Genomic DNA, 19101 nt, shown 5'->3' on the forward strand with positions numbered 1-19101 from the left:
TATTAGTATATGCTTACAAAATATCTGCTATTGTATATCCTTTTTAAGGAGTGTAGACTTATTTTGTTTATCATATATCATACTAATGTTAAGTCATAATCATGAAAGAGTGCTGCAGTATTAACTGGGACTTAGACTACAGAATCAGAATTTAAAATTACGATACCTCCAAGATCTCCATTGGGTCCCTGACCTTGGAACTCAGAGAACCCCGAGGAAGAAGGATAGGAAGAAATGTAGGAGCCAAAAGGGTTGAGGATACCCAGAGAACATACTTCATAAAAACAAATAAGTAGGGGTCATAGAGGTAACATGTACAAAAGAGGCAACCGTGGAGCCTTCATGGATCTTCCCTAAGTCCTCTGCTTATATGTTATAGCTGTTAGCTTGATATTTTTCTGGGATTTCTAATAGTTGAAGTAAGGGTGTCTCTTACCCTTTTGTATGCTCTTAGAACCCTTTCCTTATACTGTGATGCCGCATCTAGCCTTGATATGCAGGTTGTTCCTTGTCTTATCTTGTTATGCTATGTATGGTGAATATTCCTATGAGGACTTCTCATTTCTGAAACGAAACAGATCAGGGAGAGAAGGGAGGAGAGACAGAAAGAATTGGGAGAATTGGAGGGTCAGGAAGTATTGAAGCAAAAAAATAATAAAATAAAGCAATTATTTACAGAAATAAATAGAATTCTGATATTATGATGAATTTAGTAAATGCTTTAAGTGAGAGAAAGTTACAATAAGATCATTAAAAATTGTAAAAATTACAGGGAAATAGCACACAGGGAAGTAAAGTGATAACAGATGAGATTATACTATTTAAATGCATTTTGGATTTTCCTATAATATTCCTATATTTGGACATGATGTTGGCCACTTGTTTCCTTTTGACTATATGAAAAGTATAAAAGTTGTTGAATTCTTGTTTTAGAAATGGGTGAAACACTAGTTCCTCTCTCACAGGGGAGGTGGTCATCAAGTCTTCTTGGATTTTCCACCTGGTATGTGCTATCTCCTGATAATGTAAGTTTTCATATGGTTGGAGAACTAAATCCTGGAAATTTTAATTAATAATTTATGTGTGTTTTTGAGACTATATGAGTAAATTAAGATTCTTTTCTGGATTTCTCCAGAACAAACTTCATATTTTTTGCTTTCCAGTACACAATGTATTATTCTTAGTAACATATTTAATAAAACACAGTATCACTGAGGATGTCTTTGTAGATTCTTTGAATGGTACTTGGGTGCTGATCATTTGGTGCCAACTATAGAAACCCAGAAATTACTGTGCCATAAAAAATGTATAACCAATTCAAGTGATACCAGCAAGTTTTTAGAAATTGCTCACAAAAGCCTTTGAACAAAATGGTTGGTTTTTCCCAATCCACACATCTGGCTCTCATGAAGCCTTTTTAAATAGAGAAATATAATTTTCAGAAATGTGGGTTTACAAAGCACAGTGATCATGAACTCTTCTCCATAATTCAAAAATGGGAAGCCAGACACAGAGTTCCTCTGGGCAGTTGGCCCATTTAATCATGACACAAATATAGTACTGGTTCAATATACGAGTGCCAAACTAAACTCCAAATACTCTATTTCCATCCGGCAGATTCTATTGTGGATGATTTTGGAAGAAGGGCAGGTTGGCTTCATGCCACACTCCTCAGTCAACCCCACATTAGAAACACAGTAAAAGAATATGAGAAAAATGTGTTCTGATATTTTTAAATGTTTCTTTCTTCTCCATAATTACGTATCATATTAATTGAATCCAACTGAAAGATGGAAAACATTTTTTAAAAAACATGCTCTCTTTTATGAACAGAAATGGTTGACACAATTTCATGTTTGGAATAAAATTTTATGACCACTTGAAATAGTACTGCATGAGAAATAGAAAGGTGGGTATTGGTTTCCTAAATTTAAGCAGGATACAATGTGACAGGATTCAATAACTGTCACTCTGTCTCCAAAAATGTTATAACAAGGTCACAAATAGCAAATATCAAGATTAATTAATAATATCTTTTTACAGACTTTAGTCAAACCTAAAGTAAGACTCTAAACTGAAATAGATATTTTGTTTCAGCACATACTTCAAATATATATCTAAAACAACACAAATGCATGCATACTATTGAATACTTGTGTAATAACTCATTTTGCATCACATATGGCTACATATATATAGTAGCCATTCTCATATAAAGATTATTTATCTATTTATTTTTTTATTAGTTCAAGTTAGGGAACAAGCTTGTTTCACATGTAAGTCTCTTCTTCCTGTCCCTCCCCTCATCCCCATCCCTCCTCCCCCACCCCGAACAACCCCCCACCCCATCCACCCACCACTCTCCAGGCAGGGTAGGGCCCTCAATGGGGGCTCTGCAAAGTTCACCAAATATTCCTGTGCTGGGCCTGGGTCCTTCCGCATGTGTCCAGAGCCAGAGTGTAACCCTTCACGTGGGATAGGTTTTCAAAATCCCTTCTTACACCAGGGAAAATTACTAATCCACTACCAGAGGCTCCCTGGAGTGCAGAGGCCTCCTTATTGACATCCAAATTCAGGGGGCTGGATCAGTCTTGTATTGGCCTCAAAAAAAAAAAAAAAAAAAAAAAAAAAGATTGTAAGCATCAGGAAGACCTGGATAAAAATTTATTTATCCAAATTCCCCTTTATTGGTTGATTATTGAGTCTAGATTTAGTTATCACAATATGTGTGAATGCTAAGTAAAATGAAAACACAAGCAAAAGTTTATTTTGCTGCTCATTTTAAAAACCAGCTCAATATCATCTAAAAATAACAAGAAGAAAATTTTCTGTTCAGCATCACAAGTGTGACAATAACAGAAGCAAACATCTATTTTTCAAAAGTTTACAGTTATTTTTTTCTTACAGACACTACTAAGCTTCATAGTTCATTCTAAGAGGAGAAGACAAAAATGAACAGGAAAAACTGAATGTAACATCACATAAAAATCTGCTGAAATGAAAACAGAAATGTTGTTCTTTAAAGGTGTACTTGACAGATGGTATATTGTCCTTGAAGATCTTTAGTAGAAAGATTTTAATCCATGGCCCTTTGTGACTGTTTTCTTTATACTCCTGGAAGTTGCACCCAAGATATCTTAACAGCAAGATGGCCAAGAAAGATCTATGTAACATCAACACCTACATACGTACTAGGGCAGATGGGGGAAATTTCATGATGCAACATACTTAGACGTATTACTATAGGCAATTAATGACTGGTAATCAGAATCAGCTGTTTTTCAGTTATGACTTTCAAAATATGTTATCTAATCCCAAACCCAAATGTCAGCCCCCCTCCAAAGACACATGCAGTTTGCTGATTCCATTTAGGTGTGCGTGTGTGTGTGTGTGTGTGTGTGTGTGTGTGTGTGTGTGTGTGTGTGTGTGAGTGAAACTCTAACAGTATTAAAAGGAGGATGAATTTGAAAGGTCATTTGTAAGTAGTTGGAGTTGAGAGAGTTTGAAGAAAGGATTAGGCAAATGTAATACTCATGTTTGAAATCCTTAAAAAAAAACTCTTTAAAATTTTAGGTTAAAAATGAAAATCAATGAAAAACTATCTGGAAAAAAGCAACAATACAAATATGTCATATTAAATTGCTTTCAATAATCTCACTGTATTCAATTTATATGTTATCCTGTCATACATTATACATTCCCAAAAAATCTACATTTGTCCAAAGTTAAGTAAATCATCTCAACATAAAGTCTTTAGTAAAAGTGTCAAATGTATTTAGTATCAGCAGTTATGGCAATTTTAGTTCCTTGTGCAGCTTTGACTATTTACTCTGATCCCATGATTGACTGCTAAACCAGGTTGGTGCCATTGTCTACATGTGGACAAAGCACCCTGAATATAGCCATCCAGGTGAAATCAGACATCCTTTCCTATTTAATATACTGTTTGTAGATTACGGTCCTACCTGTGTTAACTGAAGTGGAAAGGTGTGCATATTATAAGTGGCACCATTTCCTCCTGTTTGGTTGGGAAATGTAGAAATCTACAGAGGCAGGTTGGCACAAGTTGGCAACCATGTGTGAATGGCTGCTTCTGCTTCATTTCTGCCTTGATTTCCTAGAAATGATCAGCCATGACACAAATTGTAAGAAATTTAAAAATGAGAATTCAATAGAAAGATTAATCTATATTAACTCTATTCAGAATATCATTAAAATAACTTTACCAAAATTGATACCAAGTGACTAATTATCAGCTATAAAATGAACAGAAACTAGCTTTGATGCCTTGTGTATATTATCAGGCATACTGTAATAAGAAACATTTCAAATTTTTGGTCTATGGAGTACAAAGTATTCACAGATCAATACAGGCTATTTCAGTCATACTTAGCATGCAAAATTTAAATAAAAGTTCATAATCCAGAATCCCATGAATTTCAGACAACAGAACTTGGAGGAATTGATATGTAGTTGACCCAATCCTCTTTTCTGCTAACTTTCTCAGTATCAGAAATTGCTATACAAGCTACAAATGAAGGAAAATAATCAATTATGCTATCCACCTTCAACATGTCCATATCACAACAATAAACAACACAGCAGGCTATGCCAGTAGAGGCAATCATGGTACTTACACATTGGTATAAACAAAGAGAAATGTAATTGAATTTAATGCTCATTTAACAGGGAAGAAATAAAACTTGCTACTGTAAGCCTAATCAACTTCCATAGTAGTGAGGTCTTGGATTTCAGAGGAGAAACTCCTACTGTCTCTTTTCTAAACAAGTATAATTCATAACTATATCCTCAATATTCAAATGTCGAAATATTACTATGGTTCCCAGACTTATTAATGAATCTGTAAGTTGAACTTTATATATAAATTCATATTTATTCCTTGCTGTAGAAACAATGTTTAAAATATGAGATGTATAACTATGTATTAATTGTACATGGTAACCAAAATGTACACCTGTTTATGGACTTGTGCCTTTTCTTTCAGCATCTATTGTTTCTCAAACTCCCTGCTAAGATCAGGTATATTTCAGCATTTATTCCAATGGCAGAAAGCAAAGGTTTTAAATGAACACTTAAAATTTCTTTGCACTATGGAGCCAATATATTGATTTTGCAAATTTGTGATTATGGGCCATGAGTGGTTAGTTTTATACTTTGTGTTACATTCTGATTAGTTATTATCCCATCAGCTCCATATTTAGTGCTGCCTGAAATTTTAATATCATGTATTGATGATATTATAATGTAATATTAGGCCTCACTCACATTTCTGGAACAAATATGGACTATAGGACTTCAGGCAGGACATACCTGGTAGAATTGTGCATTTAGATAACTAAACACTTTGGGCTTTTTGTTTTACTTCTAGTCTCCATTTTTCACATAAAGTAACATAATTATGTATGGATATTTCACTTGGTAATGGTTAAAGTCTTGAGAAAATAAAGAATTATGGGGAAAGTAGGAATCTTTTGCTGCAGCACTTTTACACAGTTAAATATTCATTGTTGTACTTACCATCAATTTTTGAGTATGATCATAATATATTTACATTTTTTATTTAACCATTTTACAGATATGTCTTTACTCAGGCAGATTGTTTTCCAGGGCAAAACACTATAGACCACTGGTGCAATTTGCTATAAAACCATCCAGTGTTCATAACAATGACAACATAACCCAAAACATTAAAAACTCTGCAGTTCGTAGCATTTTGCCTTTGGCAACTCTGGCAACAGGGTTTGTGTGTGTGTGTGTGTGTGTGTGTGTGTGTGTGTGTGTGTGTGTGTGTAATCAAAGCCATTTAGAAGATAATTTATATAGAGAAAAGCAACTGATAGAATCGTTGAAGGGAACATAAGGTAGTAACAATTGAGGTACATTATTTTCCTCATATCTCTATTTTCCTTGTGTCTCTATTTCAAATTTGATTTCTATGAAACGCACCCATCTGAATGCATTGTCATCCGATGAATTGAACTGGCAATGATATTTATGAGACCAATGAATAAGGGTCCTAAAAATACTATTTCTTGCAACTTTGCTATGTGAATAAAAGATACTTTTTAAAAAAATTAGTATATGCTGTGATATCAAATACATTTATTTAAAGTTCACAATATACAAAGCCTTTAAAATAGACTATGAATAATTCTATGATACAAAAGTAAGTAGGATGAATGAATAACATGACCATAGTATGAATATTTGAAGTAAATGACATTTTAGTACTGCTGATCAAAAATAAAGGACCCAAAGACTGATATTATGGTTCAAGCTTCAAGCTGAAGATCAGAAAATCAAAACAGCAAAGTCACTAGCTCTGACCTCTATCTCAGGGTAAAAGGGCTGATCCTGTCTCCACCATCTCTCAGCAAGCCACAACTGCTGCCTCTCCTCAGTGTGGCTGGAGAATAAATCTCCAGATGAGACCCTTTGTTTTTTTATTCCTTCCTAGTGCTGGCAGTAAAGGCATGTAATCCCAAGCCCTGCCTGAGATCATCTTTGTGTAAACTGTTTCTCTTTAGGATTGGGTCAGTTTCATGTAGCTCAGTGTGGCCTTGCATTAACAGAGATCTGTCTAACTCTATATCCAAAGTAGTGGGATTAAAGGCAGGTCACACCACCACATGGCTTTGTTTTCTGTACACTTGGGCAAGCATTCATAAATCATAAATAATATAACACCACATAATACTCTTTGTATTCTCACTGGAAACCAAAATATATCTTTTGTTTGCATATGGAGCCATGAAGAATTCCAGATTTCATCTGTAACATGCCCTTCTTGGCTCAGAAAACAACATGAAGAGCCTTTAGAACTATGATTGTTAAGAAATCTACCTTCCAGCCAAGATCTCCTGAACAAATTGGGAGCTTATGGGAAGTGGAGAAGGAGTTAGGAGAAAGAGAAGGGGAGAGGAGGAAGGGAGAGGAGGACATTGAGGCAGCAGGAAGATTGAGTCAGGAGAAGAATAGAGGAGAGAAAGAAAAGAAATACCATAATAGAAGGAGCTGTTATACGTTTAAAGAGAAATTTGGCACTAGGGAAATGTCCAGAGATCTACAAGGTTGACCACAACTAACCATCTAAGCAACAGTGGAGAGGCTACCTTAAATGCCTTCTCTGATAATGAGATTGATGACTGCCTTATTGCCATCCTAGAGCCTTCATGCAGTAATTGATAGAAGCAGAAGCAGGCACCCACAGCTAAACACTAAGCTGAACTCCTAGTATCCAGTTACAGAGAGGGAGGAGTGATGAGTAAAAGGGTCAAGACCAGGTTGGAGAAACCCATAGAAACAGCTGACCTGAACAAGGGGGAGCTCATGGACCCCAGAGTGATAGCATAGGAATGATCCAGACCCCCTGTACATGGGTGTCAATTCGGAGGCCTGGGCAATCTATGGGCCTCTGGTAGTGGATCTGTTCTTATCCCTAGCTTAGCAATGGACTTTGGGAGCCCATTCCACATAGAGGGATACTTTCTCAACCTAGACACATTTGGGAGGATCTAGGCACTTCTCCAAATAATAGGACAGACTTTAAATATCTTCTATGGAATGTCTCACCCTTCCTAGGGAGCAGAAAGGGAGTGGGGTAAGGGTTGGTGGGGTGCACAGGGAAGGATGGGAGGGAGAAGCAACTGACTGACATGTGAAACAATCTCGTTTATGGTTTAAATAAAAAAAATTGAAAAAAAAAAGAATTCCACCTTCCAGGGCTGGAGAGATGACTAAGTGGTTAAAAGCTATGACTGCTGCTCTTCCAGAGGACCTGGATTCAACTCCCAGAACCCACATGGCAGTTTAAGCTGTAACTCTGGTTCCAGGAGATCTGACACATTCATACAGATGCACAGAAAATAAATAAAAATATGTTATTGCCAGGTGGTGGTGGTTTATGCCTTTAATCCCATCCCTCGGGAGGCAGAGGCAGGCAGATCGTTGTTAGTCTACAAGAGCTAGTTCCAGGACAGCCTCCAAAGCCACAGAGAAACCCTGTCTCAAAAAACCAAAAAAAAGAAAGGGGAAAAAAAAAAGAATTCCTCTTTTCAGCTCTCACAGAGACAGTGCCATTTATTCATGTGTGAATACACAGGTAGACATACTTTTGAATATTATTAAATTTCCCCAAATAATCAGATTGGATATTTGTTTTGATTTATTTTTCTCTTCCACTTTTTAACATTTTTCATATATTCAGTATCAAATGGAAGACAGAACACATCAATTATAATGTCACAATTAACCAAAACATACCCTTTAGATTTTTCATACGTTTCTCATTATTTAATTTAAAAGTAAATATGTGAAATCACTGTGACTTTTGCAAGCTGACATTGGAATGATTGAGATATTGTCTGTCTATACAATGCCTCATACATCACTAAGAGGGAGAAAATAGAAATTTATCTATGAATTGGTTATAATATTTTGATCACCAATACTGCTTCCATTCCTTTAGGAAAAAGAGTTTCATCCTAATTTTATATATACACAGAATAGATTTCCATATCCCACATTCACATGTAGTCAGTTTGAAACAACATTACCCGAAGTGTCAATGTTCCAAACAGAGCTAAGATATGAGAGAAAGCCTGGATTATCAAGTTGCAGTAAGACTAAGAACATCCCCTTGACGTACAGTTGGGCAAGGCAATCCAGTATTGTTACAATAAATCTTTCCACCAAAAGCCGCCAAGCCCCATGCCACATGTACGCTTTACACCAGCCACCTGCCCGAGTTAGAGCCCAAATTAATACACAGAGAGACTTGTGTTAGGTTCAAATGCTGCTTGGCCAATGACTAGGATTTCTCATCTGTTAGCTCAGTCTTAATTATCATAAAACTATATATTTTCTAAGAATTATAGAGGATGCCTTTTGCTGGCAACCTCTCTTGCCGGTGGCTCACATTCTGCAGCTGGAGGAGGAAGGGGAATAAAGGGGACACTTCCTGTTTCTACTATCTTAAATATGAGTCTCCTTGCTATGTCACTTCCTGCCTGGAACACCACTTCTCTACTACATTTTCCAGAATCCTCTTTGACTCCTAGTCCTGACTAACTTGCTGTCTCATTGGCCAAACCGTATTTTATTCAATAATCAATAAGATGAACATTCACGTACATTCCCCATAAAAGATTAGTTATCCTTTTTATTTAGATAGAAAAGAGGAGATGATGGGGAAAGTATTAAAGATACACCTTCTATTAAAGATAAGTCTTATAAAATATATAGATTTATGATAATTAAGACTGAGCTAACAGAGGAGAAATCCTAGTCATTGGCCAAGAAGCTTTGTACCTAACATGTCTCTGTATTATTTTGTGCATCCACATGGCAGGCAGAACTCTGGTGGCTGGTGGAGACCACCCATGTGACAGTAGAGCTCAGGCAGCTTTGGCGGAAGGATTTATCGTAACACAGTATGATTAATAGGTTACCAAGAGCTAGCCAAATTGTTAAGCACAGCCCATGTTCCCACATCTAGTAGTCTCACAAGTAGACCAAGCTAGACAACTGTCACATATATGTAGAGAACTTAGGTCAGCCCCATGTACTCAGTTATAAGTGTATATTATATGTAAAGTAAAAGAAAACCATATTATAGTTCATATTCCCAGGCTGCTTAGGCAACAATGAGACCCAAAGTGGGATACATGGATTTCCCTAGGAAGGGGAATTAGAAGAGATTTCCTGAGTGCACTGGGTGTGGGTGGGATGGGAACATGAGAGATGGGTTTGGGTGTGGATGGAGGGGAAGAGGACTAGAAGAGATTCAAAGTGAGGGCATTTTAGGTTCAGGTAAAAACTGATGAAAGAGAAACTCGAAGGAATCTACAAGGATGACCCCACCTAATACTCCCAGCAACAGTGGATTAATACTTGAGTGGGCTGTCTCCTGTGATAAAATTGGTGACTACCCTAATTGTCATCAGAGAGCATTTATTCACTAACTGATGGGAACAGATGCAAAGAATCAGAGTCAAACATTAGGCCATGCTTGGGTAATCATGCTGAAGAGAGGGAGGAAGGAATGTAGGAGACAGAGGAGTCAAGATCTTCCCAAGAAACCCCATAGAAACAACTAGCCTGTGCTCATAGGAACTCACAGAGTCTGAACAAGCAACCAAGGGGGGCATTTTCAATGTTAGTAAAAATATTTATTAACTTATTTTGAAGGAAGAACCACAAAAAGTGCTGGAAGTTTCACTCTAAGTCTTCTCAGTAGTGCAACAAACAGAAGGATTGTGTGAGGGAAAGACTAGGCCTGGGACAGTGTTTTATACTTGACATCACTTAAGATCATCTCAATATCCTGATATATGAATTATGTAAAACTAGTTTCTCCACTTCCCAGTACGTTCAATACATGTTAAGATTTTAATTTTATAGCATCTAATGAACACATTTTTATTTGAAGAAAAAAAATGAATAGTTCTTTTATACAATTTATTTGAAATTTTATTTATGATTTTTAAATTAAATTAGGAACAATCTTTTTTACTAGTCAATCCAGTTCCTTCTCCCTCCCCTCCTCCCTTGCTCCCATGGATTCCCTATCCCATCCCCTTTCTGCTTACCAGGAAGAGTGAGGCCTTCCATGGGGGATCTTCAAAAAAATCTGTCACATCATTTGGAGCAGGGCCTAGGCCTTCCTCCATGTGTTTAGGCTGAAAGAGTATCCCTCTAGAAGGAATGGGCCCCCAAAGGCTATTTGAAATCTAGGGATAAATACTGATCCACTTCCAGAGGCTGCATAGAATGCCCAGTCCTCCTGACACCCAGGTTCAGGGGTGCTGGGTTGGTCCTATGCTGCTTTTCTTGTTATCAGCATGGGGGTCCATGAGCTCACCCATGTTCAGCTCATCTGTTTCTTGTACTCATATCACCATTATCTCATCAAGAATCAATTCAATTGCTATTTATAGGGAACCTGTAAACAGGTCAGGAATCACTCAACATGGCATCACCATAACTATTTATTTCATTATTGTATAGCAATTTCCTCTGAGTTTAAACATTCAATCCAAAGGAAAGGCTCCTTCAGGCTCAGGAAGTTCCTAGTTGAAACATTGCATTTCACAAAGGAAGATGGAGGCAGCTAAGATTCTGGAAATGAACAACTCAAAATTCTCAAGAAATTCCAATGAAGCTAAGAAGTTTACTCAAGATGTCTAACCAGGAAAATGAAAGCAATGAACATCTGCCGGGATAAGAGACACCTGGACCAGCTGTGGTGCTGGAATTATTCCTCATGTCAAGCTATACCTGAAGAGAACTCCATGGTATAACACCAGAGGAGTATAGGGAACACTGTAGAGTATCAGCTGCCTTTGAGTCCTTGCTGCAAATATAAACAACCCTCACCCATACTACTTTAATTAATTAAAATGAACTCATTGATTCAACAAGATGGACTGTTTAACATTTTAATTTAGAGATTATAATATAATTAAATCCCCCTCTTCCCTCTTTATATTTGAAAAGATCCCTTATATCACCACCCACCTTCTTCAAATCCATGTACTTCATTAATGGTTACTTCAAAAATATCAGTTGCCTGTTGTTCTTCATGAAGTATGGAAGAATCCTGCTATTCTCCCCACCCACTTTGGCAAAGAAGTGCACTTTAAGAAAAATTTTACTTCAATATGTCATTTGTTCTCATCTGAGGTAATTGGATATTTGTGTCACGATTGCCCAAGAGAAGTATCAAACAACACATTTGAGGTAGAGAGGGCTTGGTTGATATAGTAACATTATTTTATAATACAGATTCAAATGCTTCAAGAATTTTAATATAAACTTTCTTCCTATATTTGTAAGTGCTCATCAGTCTTTACTTCAAAGAGGTGGACACAGAAACTTGTGTGTTATGTAGTCAAATAAATATGTGAAAATCTACACATAAAGTCATTTGTAATATATAAAATACTTTTCAGATACCAACTGTCTTATTTATTAATATTCTTGAACATTAGTAAAAGAGTTCTCCATGTCAGTGTGCAGAATGTAGATTTATGACTATTCATACAAACTGGATGAGCATATGCTAAGATCATCATGTTCTATAACATGCCACATTTTGTCATCTCCCCGAATTAGAAAATAAGAGATGAACTTGATATTTCATTTAACTTCCTGATAAGCTTTTTGCATTTTCTACTTAATTAAGATGCAAAGGTCAAAAGACGACAGATCTCACAGATTTTTGTCCTACTGTGAGCTCTTCCATCAAACTAGGTATATACCTCCAAAAAGAGAAGAAACATTTAAATCTGTAGATGACCTAGACACATATACACACAGTTCTTTAAAAATATCCTTTAAATTTTCAAATTTTGTGAAGTTTTCAAAGTATGACCTGAATATTCTATGGATTTCCTCAGTGGCCTTTGTTATGTCCCCCTTTTGATTTATGATTTTGTTAACTTGCATATTCTCTCTCTGCCTTTTGGTTAGTTTGGATAAAGGTTTGTCTATCTTGTTGATTTTCTCAAAGAACCAACTCTTTGTTACATTGATTCTTTGAATTGTTTTCTTTGTTTAGACTTTATTGATTTCTGCCCTGTGTTTGATTATTTCCTGGCTCCTCTGGGGTGAATTTGCTTCCATTTGTTCTAGAGCTTTCAGCTGTGATGTCAACTCTCTGGTGTTGACTATTCTCTAGTTTATTCATGTAAGCACTTATAGCTATGAACTTTCCTCTTAGTACTGCTTTCAAAGTGTCCCATAAGTTTGGGTGTGTAGTGTCTTCATTTTCATTGAACTCTAGGAAGTCATTAATTTCTTTATTTCTCCCTTGACCCTGGAACAGTGAAATATCATGTTGTTCAATTTCCATGAGTTGGTAGGTTTTTTGCAATTTGTGTTGCTTTTGAATTCTAACTTTAAAGCATGGTTGTCTGATAAGACACAGGGGATTATCCCAATATTTTATACCTGTTCAGATTTGCTATGTTGCCTAGTATGTGGTCCAATTTTTAGAAGGTTCCATGTGATGCTGAAAAGAAGGTATATTCTTTTTTGTTTGTATGGAAGGTTCTATAGATGTCTGTTAATCCCAATTGGGTCATAACTTCTGTTATTTCATATGTCTCTTTGTTAAGTTTCTATCTGGTGGTCCTGTCCAGTGGTGAGAATGGGATGTTGAAGTCTCCTACTATAACTGTGTGAGGTCTTATTTATGATTTGAATTTTAATTATGTTTCTTTTATGAATGTTGGTGCCTTTGTATTTGGGACATACATGTTAAGAATTGAGACTTCTTCCTGATGGATTTTTCCTGTAATGAATATGAAATGACCTTCTTCATCTCTTTTGATTAGTGAAATATGATACTGAAAAGATGCAAAATAATATGATTTATTTTGTGTTTAAGAGACACAGAAAAAGTAAAGTTTGGTGGTTAGGTAATTAAGGTATGCTTAGAGTATGGAAAAACATGATCAAAATATAGTGTCTGAAAATAATTTTAATAAAATAAAGTTAAGGAAAGAAAAGAAGCTGAATGAACGTCACCTATCAGTATATGGCTTGCTTTGCTTGGCCAAGGCTGTAAATTGTGTTCCATCATCACAAGAAAAGTAAAAACCAATAAACAAGTAAATAAATAAAACCTCACTAAAATCATATTGAGCAAACAAAACTAAAAGAAAAACAAAAAGGTTTATGCATATCCTGATAGATATAACGTGAAAAAATCCACACATTGGGATTTTTCTACAATATTTTTGTAGTAACAAAGTTGTCTTAATGTCAGGAAAAACTAGTATCAGTGTTAAAACATAAATAGAAGCTTAAATAAGAGTTCAGAAGATTGAGGGGAAAGAGTTCGGTGTTTGACCAAACACAGAAAGAAAATGAAATAAAACTTCTTAAAAAAAAACTACTGTGGACAAATGAAAACATAATAATGAGCTAAATGTGATCATGCTGAGGGAAAAATACAAAATTAGATTGTTTTTCTGGTTCTGAAGTGGTGGAAGTAAAAGACATTTGAAAGACCCCGAAGGGATACTTTCGTAGAGGGAGACCCACACACCCAGGAATCAGCGAGGCCACGAACTGGATGCAAAAAAACAAGAGGCTTTATTGGAGACGCAGGTACCTGGGGCGACTTAGCTTCTGTGTGGCTAAGCGCCCCGAGCCAAGGGAAAAGGGGTCCTTATATAGGAAAAAGGCGCAAGCTAGGAGCAAGGATTCTATTGGATAATTCTAATGAGGCATTATACAGAGCTATTCCCATTGGTCAATGTATATGAGGCGCTATACAGGGTTATTCAAATGAGGCAAAGTACAGAGTTATTCAAATGAGGTGAAACACAGAGTCTTTCAAATGAGGCGAAATACAGAATCATTTCCATTGGATGGTTCAAATGAGACACAGAGCCATTCCAGATCAGCATATTCTCAAGGTCTGGTGTCTGGTACAGCAGACTCAATTCCCCCCCTTTCCTGATGGCTGACCTTGGGGGCGGAGACCTTGGGACGGAGTGTTTCTCTTCGGGCGGGGCGGGGGCTCAGGGGCAGAGCTCCAGGCCGGCTCACTCGGTGTTTGTTCTCGTGCTGACCCACCTGGTGCTCGCCCTCGTGCCAGCCCACCCGGTGCTCGTTCTCGGGCTGGCCCACCTGGTGCTTGTTCTCGGGCCGGCCCCACCCGGTGCTTGTTCTCGGGCCGGGCGGGGAAAGGCCACCGGGGGTGGGGATCGGGGAAGCCGCCGACAGGAGGAAGAGGAGACAAACTTGAGAAAGAAAGGGCTAAGGGACAGGGGTCTTTCACATTAAGAGATAGAACATAACTTCAGATTCAACCTTATGAATAGTGTGATTTACTCTCCTTCCCTACCAAATGAAATGAAAGGTGATTACCACTGAGATGGGCATAAATCATAGGAGGCATGGCAACAGCATCAGGGAAGAATGAACCTGGGAGGATGATATCAACAAAAGAGCAAGAGAATTAAAATTTTCAACCTGAATGTTTAATATGATTTTATTTCCTTCCTGGCACCAAACTTCATCACTGGAAACATCCCCAAATTCTTAAAATTAGAGGCCAAATCCAGGAAGCTTCTAAGGCATCATGAACAAAGGAAGCTTTAAGCATTAATGCAGACCTACCGAAGACTCTAGTCACACTGAGAAGCTCAGATTAACCATGCAATGAGATGATTTTTGAAGAACTCAAATTCTGTACCACATTTGGAGTTTTAAAGTGCAATTTAATGCTAACGGGAGTCCAAGAATCAATAGATCCTTGAGAACAAATTAAAATGAAAAGCAGAGATATAGGCCAAGAGAAATGCAATTATACCAAACCTTCTGTGTGCAATGCTTATTAGTAAGAATAATAAAAACAGCAGTAATCTTAAGACTGAAAACTTTCTGTGTAATGCAGAAAGGAAGTTGCTGACTGATTGCAAAACAGTTAATATCTTAGCCAGATGTGGTAGTGTGTGTTTGTAATCCAAGAACTCTGGAGGCTGAGGAAAGAGAATTGCCGTGGATACAAGGACAACATGCTGCATTTAATGACATACAGGAAACAAGTCTGCTTCAAATTTTAAGGAGGAGGACAAAATAGGGGAATAACTTATCGCCGTAGTTCAATTTCAATAAATTGTTTCTGAAATGGAAAGATATGGACAAAATAAACACTTATTCTGAACCGAACTCTCAAATATGACAAGCCCTCTAAGGATTCTATTTTAGTTATATGCAATAGTATTTTAATTCAAAACTTAGTTTTAATTGCTTTCATAAACTAAAATGTACACTAAGAAGATAAATGAATGAAAAAGACAAGTGAGTAGCACTTGTTGTACAAGCATGAGGAACTGAGTTCAGATCCTCAGCACCCACATAAAACTCAGGCGTGGCTCTAAGAGGTGAGAGCAGGAGAGACATGAGGATACATGAGGAATGCTAGCCAAAAGTCAGCCAGGTAAAAAGTCAGCACAGTAATGTAGAAAGCAACTGCAAAACACCAGTCTTCCTTTGTCCTCTATAATTGCACATGCTTGGACACACACATGTAAATAAATCGCAAACACATATAACACACACACACACACACACACACACACACACACACACACAGGCTTGTGAACAGATAGGAACAGTTCATACTCTGTAATCACAGTGCTTAAAGTTTCATTAAATCTTCATGAGTTGACAATTTTAAAACCTGAAAGAAACTCCCTCAGAATTTCATTTCATTAATGCACCAAACCACTGATGAAAATATCTCTTAATGCATTATAAATATCCCCAAACTCATGTGATAAGCAAGATTATTAAACTTTATTATGCTAGGAATATAAAATACAAGTAGTTTACATTACTCAAAACAATAATCTTGTTACAAAAGAGCAAAACAAGTTAAATTGGTTTGAGACAGTAACCTTTAAATATGAATTGATTGTTAGGTGACTGAATTGTACTCAATTTGAAAGTATCATTACATGTGAGAAGAAAGGGGAAAAGATGGAACTTCGAGGTCTCAAATTAAATGAGAAAGGAACAGTGAAAGAGTACAGACTCAGAATGGAATGAAAGTCCATGACATTTATTAACGCATTTATAATTTCAGACTCACTCCTGATGCCCTTTCTGCTGTGAGCACCATGGCTCCCAGTTCTCGTGTGCAGGTCAAAGTCTGTATACTGGAGTAGAAGCGGGCGGGAACCTCCTCCCGACCACCAGTGCCGCCACCACTTTTCGGAGGATCGGTCATGTCCTAGAACTTAAAGGATTTAGCAGGACACCTCCCCACTGAAGCGGCTTCTGGAGGCCGGAACTGAAGCTTATGGCGTCCAGGAATCTGTTCACCTCGAAAAGTGGTCATAGAGCCATCTTCTTTAACCAGATCAGCTGTGTGCAACAAGACTCAATCCTGGCTGAGGGCCTTTCCTTTAGGATCCCCTGATTCGGGTACCTCAGATCCCGAAAAATCCCCTCCCACACAGGTTCCAAAGATGTGCAGATGGTGAACATTTCCCTGCATGTGTCGTCTCTACCATACGTCCAGGAGCTCCCCATCATGTACCAGGGCTAGTGCTGTTGTTCCTTGTCAATGGTATGCTTAGGTATGTGGTGGCCAAGTTGAATGCATCACAGCTGATTACCCAGCAGGCTCAGGTGTCCCTCTTCAGCCTCATCCTGGAAGACGTAGCTATCACCCAGCTGAGCTTTAGCTTATAGCACACAGCAGTTGCAGAAATCACACAAGGGGGGGGCAGTTTTTGTGGGAAAAACAAAGCAGGAACAGCGACAGAAGATCATGCAGGCTGAAGTGGAGGCTGAGGCTGCCAAAATGCTTGGAAAAGCAATGAGCAAGATTCCTGGCTATATGAAGCTCAGAAAGATCCACCATCCAGAATATCTCTAAGATTATACTCACATCACAAGGAGACATCCATCTGAAGGCTGACAACATTGTGCCGACTCTACAGGATGAAAGTTTACTCGGGGAAGTGACGGCCTCATTAAGGCTAAGAAATGAGTTGTGGACATCACGAACTCTACCAACAGAGGAGTGAATATATTTCGCATTCAGATTTGAGGAGCCAGGGAGGAAGATAAGCGTGCCTCACCTTCACCCAAGCATCACGTGATGGATTCCTCTGTACTTGCCCTCTTGGATTAAGGAAGACTGAAGACCACCCCTTTCAGAGGGTTTTCCTCCTCCATGTATTGGCCCTGGGGAATGGGCAGGGATGGGCAGTGGGGCTTCTCAGTGATTTCCTACAGTGTTTCCCTCCCTCAAAATGGGGAGAGATAACCACATCCCAGAAAATCTCAATAAATTTTTATTACTTAAACTGAAAAGAATAAAATAATTTCAGAGTATCAAGGACCCAGAAGGAAGTCAAATAACAAGATATTGCAGTGAAGTACTGCTTTCAAAACACTTAATTTCTACATTAGTACTATTTCTAAAGTTGTAGAAAAGATGCTTGGAAGGCAGAATGACAAAGTACCATCATTAATTAAATTATAAAGATGATGTAAACATCTAATTTAGAAAGGAAAAGAATTAATGCTTCTGATAATATTTTGAAGGTTAATTTTCATTATGACATTGATCATGATATTTTACTTATGGGAAATTGTAGAAGAATTAAAGTTCAATGGAAAGTCAAAGGACACAATGCATATCTAAAATAAGTTGTAGTTCATAGAATGAAGATTACAAATTATATTCATGCCAGATTTTTAATATGTTCAAATCTCAAGTTTTGGAGTAGCTATAAGAATGTTTCTTCTCAAATTGAGAAGTAATTTCTCTGTGAGAATCTCTCTAATTTGAAAGAGAAAATCATTCTTTTATTTTACTTGATATAAAATCACAAAATGGTTTAAATATATCACAAATCCTGCCTGGATCTAAGTTCAAGTTTGTGTAAAATTATAAATGTAAACTTTACTTTTTGAGAATGCAAGCAAACAAACATGCACTCATAATATATTACAGAAAGTGAAAATGCATCAACAAGAATCTGACAGAGTCTTTATAATACAATATCTTACAGGAATATAGTTTATATAGATTACAATTGTGTATTCATAAATACAGCATATAAAAATAAATTACAAATTACAAAAACAACAAAATAGGCATTTGGAGAAAGGAAACAAATATAAATGCTTGATTTGTGCACACCACAAAATTTACACAATTTCATTATCATATAAATAGCTTGCATATATAATACTCTGTCCACTAATTCTGATAAATGCAAGAGTAAAAATTAAGATTAATAGAGTTTGCTGTGAGAGATTTGCTACATGTTGTATCTGCAGCACTTCTCAGCATGTTTATGTTGCTCTCCGAGAAACTTTTTCCATTATATTAGTGATTTACAATATCTGCTTGCATGTGTTTTTATAGACTGCTAAGCTTTGCAAAAGAGCTCTTTTATTCTTAACTTTTGATGCTTATGTTTTGCCAGTTGTGAATCTTTAATTTTGCTAATCATAGAGTAATGAATTAAAAATCATGTGGAAGATTCAAAGACAAAATTGAAAAATGCCAATATTCATTACACTGTCCCTCAGTCTACAGTT

General features: G+C 37.0%; 1 pseudogene; it reads left to right on the forward strand.

Moving 5' to 3' along the window:
• Positions 1 to 16766: 16766 nt before the first annotated feature.
• On the forward strand, positions 16767 to 17536 carry LOC113833247 (annotated as a pseudogene).
• The last annotated feature ends 1565 nt before the right edge of the window (positions 17537 to 19101 follow it).

This window comes from Cricetulus griseus, assembly GCF_003668045.3.
Source record: "Cricetulus griseus strain 17A/GY chromosome 1 unlocalized genomic scaffold, alternate assembly CriGri-PICRH-1.0 chr1_1, whole genome shotgun sequence".
Lineage (NCBI taxonomy): Eukaryota > Metazoa > Chordata > Mammalia > Rodentia > Cricetidae > Cricetulus > Cricetulus griseus.